The sequence below is a fragment of the Calliphora vicina genome, chromosome 4 (assembly GCF_958450345.1).
Source record: "Calliphora vicina chromosome 4, idCalVici1.1, whole genome shotgun sequence".
In the NCBI taxonomy this organism is placed as follows: Eukaryota; Metazoa; Arthropoda; class Insecta; order Diptera; family Calliphoridae; genus Calliphora; species Calliphora vicina.
This window is the reverse complement of record NC_088783.1, coordinates 93,476,904-93,483,373: the sequence shown is the minus strand read 5'-3', so window position 1 is coordinate 93,483,373 and position 6,470 is coordinate 93,476,904. Positions and strand designations below refer to the sequence as shown.

General features: G+C 34.5%; 1 long non-coding RNA gene across 1 annotated transcript; it reads right to left on the bottom strand.

Moving 5' to 3' along the window:
- Positions 1–596: 596 nt before the first annotated feature.
- On the bottom strand, positions 597–5,910 carry LOC135959032 (uncharacterized). Its single transcript, XR_010576492.1, has 4 exons — positions 5,584–5,910; positions 1,975–2,232; positions 819–1,005; positions 597–759 (listed from the first exon to the last, which is right to left on the bottom strand). It is a non-coding gene; the product is annotated as an uncharacterized LOC135959032 (long non-coding RNA).
- Positions 5,911–6,470: the final 560 nt, after the last annotated feature.

Sequence of the window (6,470 nt, the reverse complement as noted above, 5' to 3'; positions counted from 1 at the left end):
TTGGTACAGTCTCTTGGTACTGTAGATGCGGGTTGGGTTCCCACGCCGAAAGGTTGAGCTAGTCGAGGCGGCATCGACGTACACCAGAACAAGAAAGAGTCTCGTAACAATAATGGCGCCCAATCAGAAAGTAGACAACCGGAAATGCAGTTTCAAATCCATGAATCTGTGTTCTAAGTTGCATAAATAGGACGCGTACAACAGCTAAACGTGTGAAATGTTCAATTTGAAATGAAATGTTAATTTGAAATCGTCCTAACGAGAATATTTGAAAAGTTAGTTTGCGTATTTTGAATTAAAGTTTTTTTTTTTTTGTAGGTTATCGTCTGAATACAAGTGTCCTGTTTTTTTTTAATGATTCAGTTTGCATCTTGTATTGGGAAAATAGGAAATGATAATGACAATATAAATTAGTGTTTATCCTATAGAATATTATATAAATATAGTTGTAAATACGGATTTGCTTTGTTGTTATTAAACCGGAAACCCGAAATATGAATCGGAAATCATTTATATGTTTGTATGTCACATAAATTTATAAAAAAAAAGTGTAACGTTTATTTATGTTTAGCCTTTTAGTGAATAGATAATTGAAATTTGTTAAGTGTATGTATATATTTGTTTATTATATGTTTAATGTATTTATTTCTTTAACAATTTGAAAATTTTACCAAAATAATAAAAAAAATTTTAAGTTTCAAAGAAAATAGTATTCCAAAATGCCATTATGGAGGACACCAATGAATACTGATAGGGAACCTAGGGAACAAGGAAACATTATAGATATGTCAGCAACAATTTTAACACCACAAACTCACCAATCAGATAATATACAGTCGCAAACACCTACAGTAGTTCCTAATCAACAAACCGGAGCAATTCCAAAAATGTCAGTTCCGCCGGGAACATACAATTTTCCACCTCCGAATATCCCTCAAAATCGAAAAGGTTTTTCACCGGGAAATAATCCTAGAGTTTATGCTGGTCTTATCCGTGAAATTATTGCTGAAAATGTTAAAGATTACAGATCAGAACTCGAAGACAAAATAGATTTAAAGATAAAGGAAAGCTTGGAAGAAGGTTTTGGTAAAATGATTAGGGAAATAAAGAAAATGAATGTAACTAATAAAATAAGCGACGGTGTTGAATCGTTAGACAGTGAAGAAGTTGAAAAACGAGCTACAATAGAAATGTATCCTACAAAGGGGAAGCCGGGGAATCAAACATATCCACAAAGACAGTTAGATTTTATGGAATCAAATTCTAACATTGATACTCCTCTTGAAAACGTTTCCCCAAAGAATGATTATCCAAATAATAGACCAATTAGAAATCTAATCAGCGTAGACAAATGGGATATTAGTTTCAATGGAAAAATGGACAAATTGTATATCGATGATTTCATATTTCGCATCGAATATATGCTAAAATACCATAATTATGCATGGCATGATGTACAGGGAGAATTCCATAAACTCTTGAAGGGAGATGCGAAAGACTGGTACTGGTTACTAGTCCAACAAAGATCTATCGAATCCTGGGAGGAATTAAAGAAGGCACTCAGAGTTCAATATGGCTCTATGAGATCAGAGTATGAGCTTTTGAGAGACTTTGAGGAACGTAAACAATCTGAATTCAGGTGAATCTTTAGATGACGATTTCTTAGCAATGCGAAAAATAAAGGCGCGGTTGAAAAATCCATTACCAGAATATGAAGTGATACGAATAATGAAACGAAACGTGAAACAAAGTATATCACAAATCGTTTACTCAGTCCAAGTATTTTCGGTAGAACATCTGCGTGATACTTGTAAGGATGTTGAAAGGAATTATTTTCGCAAACAAACTTTCAATACTCCACAAACCCGGTTCGTGCCAGAGAGAAGACAAGTAGAGGAAGTGGAAATAGGAATCGATAGGGAAAAGGAAACGGAATCATTGGAGGAAATAAGATATAAAACTGACAGTACTTACAGAAAAACTAATAACATCAATACAGACATAATACTGTGTTGGAACTGCAGATTGCCAGGTCATTTGTTCACCGACTGTCCTAGTGTTCAGAGAACACTATTTTGTTATAAATGTGGATTAATAGGTGTTGTTACTCCTAATTGTCCCAAATGTTCGGGAAACAAGATAGGGAGTGTGACGAAAACGGCAGAGTCACGCTCCACCCAAACTATAGCCGAACAACAGCAAATGTAGGCATTCAATGTGATGTGAGTGAACCTGAAAAGAGCAAAATGGAAGATGGGAAAGTAGTGATAGTAAAAAAAAGTGATATGAAAGTAGTACAGGAAAATAAGAATAGAAGAATAGTAGGATCATATGATGAGCGTCTGAAAAGATACATGGAAGTTAGGAATAGGATTTTTAATACGGACAATGACAATACAAAACTGGAAAGAATCAAAAGAACTAGAAACAGATTTAAAAGGAAAAGGGCACTTTGTGATGAAATAGGTAATGTAGTCAGAAAATGTGTTGATATAAACAACTACGATATAGATCCTAGAGCCTTTATCGAGATAAAATTAGAGAATATATTAGTAAAAGGTCTCTTGGACAGTGGAGCCTCGATAAGTCTGCTTGGAAAAGATTGCGAAAAGATTATAGGGAAACTAAATAGTCCTATGAGACCAGTTTTTTCTAACATACAAACTGCAGGTGGAAAACACTATCAAGTTCTGGGGAAAATTGATGTTATGGTAGAATATAATGGAAGAAAGGATAGAATAGAATTCTACTTATGTCCTAATTTGATTCAGAATGCTTATTTAGGTGTAGATTTCTGGACAAAATTCAATATAGCTCCTAATTTATTTCAATTATCGGAAATAAAATTTTGAAAATTGAAGGATCATTATCCTCTTGAATTGAAAGATGTAGAACAACATGAACTAACTCTTCAACAAAAGGATAAGTTAGTAAATGTTGTAAACAAATTTCGAACTTTTGAGAGAGATGGTTTAGGCAGAACTAATCTAGAAGTTCACACTATTGAGCTTATAGATAACACAATACCAGTCAAGGATAAATACTATCCGGTATCACCGGCTGTTCAGGAATTGATATATGCCGAAGTGGATAACATGTTGAAATTAGGTATTATAGAAGAGAGCAACAGTCCTTGGAGCAATAGATGTACTCTAGTTAGAAAACCAGAAAAAAATCGACTATGCCTAGATGCTAGGAAATTAAACGACAGGACAATCAAGGATGCTTATCCCATACAAAACATTGAGGGAATTCTAAGTAGACTTGACGAGACCTTTTATATCAGCAGTGTCGATTTAAAATTCGCTTTCTGGCAAATCAAACTGGAAGAGAAATCGAGAACATACACAGCTTTTACGATTCCAGGCCGACCACTATACCAATATGTTGTAATGCCATTTGGTTTATGCAACGCGGCACAAAGGCTGTGTAGGCTAATGGATAGGGTTATACCACAAGAGTTAAGGCAGAATGTTTTCATCTATTTAGATGATTTGTTGATTATATCAGCAGATTTTGATAAACATGTAGAGTTGTTGGATAAAGTTGCAGATTGTTTAAATAGGGCAAACCTAACCATAGGCCTAAAAAAATCAAAATTCTGTTTTAAAGAACTGAATTATTTAGGATTTATTGTAGGAGGGGGAATGATGAAAACGGATCCAAGGAAAATAGAGGCAATCCGAAATATCCCGTTGCCTAGATCCGTAAGAGAAATCCGCAGTTTCTTAGGCGGGATGGTACCGCCGCTTTATTCGCGACTTCTGATCTCATAAGGAAAGGAACTAAATTTGAAATGACAGAAAAGGCAATCGAAAGTTTTAACAAATTGAAAACTGCGTTAACAACGGCACCTGTATTAGCACATCCGAATTTCAATAAGCGATTTTTCGTGCAATGTGACGCTTCAGATTATGCGGTCGTAGCAGTGTTGTTCCAAAAAGACGAGTTAGGCAACGAAAAACCCATGTCATTTTTTTCACAGAAACTCATAGAAGCACAGAAAAACTACAGCGTTACCGAAAAGGAATACTTAGCTGCTGTCCTAGCCATTAAAAGATTCTGACCATACATTGAACTGATGCCATTCACGGTGATAACGGACCATGCGAGCTTAAAGTGGCTGATGTCACTAAAAGATTTAAATGGAAGGCTAGCTAGATGGTCTTTGCAGTTACAAAGTTATGATTTTGAAATTTAACATTGCAAAGGAGCAGAAAACATTGTAGCTGACACGTTATCCAGATTGGTAGAGTCAATAGAAAGAGAGAAAATATTAGGTTTTGAAACTTTAGAATTCGAGTCAGATGAGTACAAAGATTTATTAGATACTGTTAGGAGAAATCAAGGGAAATTGAAGGATATAAAGATCATGAACGACTTAGTATATAAGAGAAATATAACTGATTATGAACTACAAGAATTTGAGTGGAAATTATGGATTCCTAGTTCATTAACACACTTATTGATTAGGGAAGCTCATGAACCAGAGGACAAAGCTCACGGAGGCATCAACAAAACCTTACAACGTTTAAAAACAAGATACTACTGGCCTAATATGGTAACACAGGTCAAACATTTTATAAGAAATTGTACAACCTGTAAGGAAACGAAACCCACAAATACTATATTGAGACCGGAAATAGGAAAACAAGTAACAACAGATAGACCTTTTCAAAAGATTTATATTGATTTTCTTGGTAAATATCCAAGATCTAAAAGTGGAAATGCTTATATTTTCATAGTAGTTGATCATATGACCAAGTTTGTATTTTTAAAGGCAATGAAAGAAGCTACAACGGCAAATGTTGTGAGATTTCTAAAGGATCAAGTTTTCCATGTTTTTGGTGTACCAGAGGTTATCCATTCAGACAATGGACAACAATTTGCTTCCAAAGAATTTGCAAGAATGATTGAAACATATCAGATCACGCATCTAAGAACTGCTGTTTACTCTCCACAGTCAAATGCATCTGAGAGAGTAAATCAGAGTGTATTGTCTGCCATCAGAGCATATTTGGAAAACGATCACAGAGAATGGGATATTAACTTACCGGACATTGAGTTGTCGTTGCGCACTTCTTGGCATTCTGCAACAGGTTGTAGTCCATTCTTTGCGTTGTTTGGACAAAATATGTTCACTTGCGGTTCGGACTACAAGTTAGCCAGACAGTTGAAAGCTTTGGACGATAATGAAACCATAATTGAAAATTCTGATAGAATAAAACTAATAAGAGACAAAATGAAAGAGAACCTGGGTAATGCATATAGGAAAAGTGCTTTAAGATATAACCGTGGGGCGAGAATTGTGAAATTTGTTCCTGGACAGGAAGTTTATAAAAGGAATTTTCTACTTAGCAACTTTAGGAACAACATTAACGCTAAATTTTGTAGAAAATTTACAAAATGTAGAATTGTAAAGGTTATAGGAAACAATATGTATGAATTAGAAAGTTTATCTGGTACACCATTAGGTATTTTCCACGCAAAGGATATTAAACAATGAGGATAATGAAGTGCAATATAGTTTATAGGGATCAAAAGTGCAATATATTAGTGTCAAAAAATCAAATTTTTACTTACGAGTGCAATATTTATGTGTGCAATATTAGGTTAGGATTTGTGTTTTGTCATTAATGTGTTGATTATTTCCTCCTTGATTATACAAATATTGTTCTTCGTCCAGTGTTTAAGGTCCTGTGTGACTAAAAAGGTACCAGTGAAATGAGAAGGCCCATTCACATTCATACGAAACACAGTAAATTGAAATTAATCCCTAGGTTAAACTGTCGTGGTAGATTGCCCGGCTAACTCATTAAATATAGTTTCGTGGGTGTAGCCTACGTTGGGCGCTGAAATACATATGTGTAGCAAAACTTCACACCGTCGTCTCGGCGACCCGTCTTGATACACCAGAGTTTTGTTGAGGTTGATGTGCTCCATGAACATTTTGTTGTTTGCATTTTTGTTGATTGTGTGGTGTCATCTTGGTCTGTCTCCTTTTGTTCTTTAGAAGAACTAAGATTTGTAATGGTTGTTTTGTTTAAATTTGTTTAATGTAATTAAAATTTTGTTTTATGTAGTAAATGTGATTCTTTTTGTTTGTTTTGATTCGTATGTTAAATGTTTGTTATTGTTAAAACGTCAAAATGTGGGACAAGATCAACGACTGGGTGGTTCGTATATAATAAGAATAACTACGAAGTTAGGGTTACCAAACTCCTAGTAATAGAAGGAAGAGAAATATAAACTTAAAACTTTTCTCTTACGAAAAAGGCTACTTTTCAAGGCCAAGGCTATGTGTGCATTGACCCAAACTGTGTTGATGTCGACTATATTATGAGATCATGTTATGTTTTTTTTTATTATGATATTTGTTAGTATGTTTTTCTGTTACTCTTCGTGTTTGAAATCTTAAACTATATAAAAAACTTCCTTGTATATTGTTGACCCTGTGAATATAAATTAAA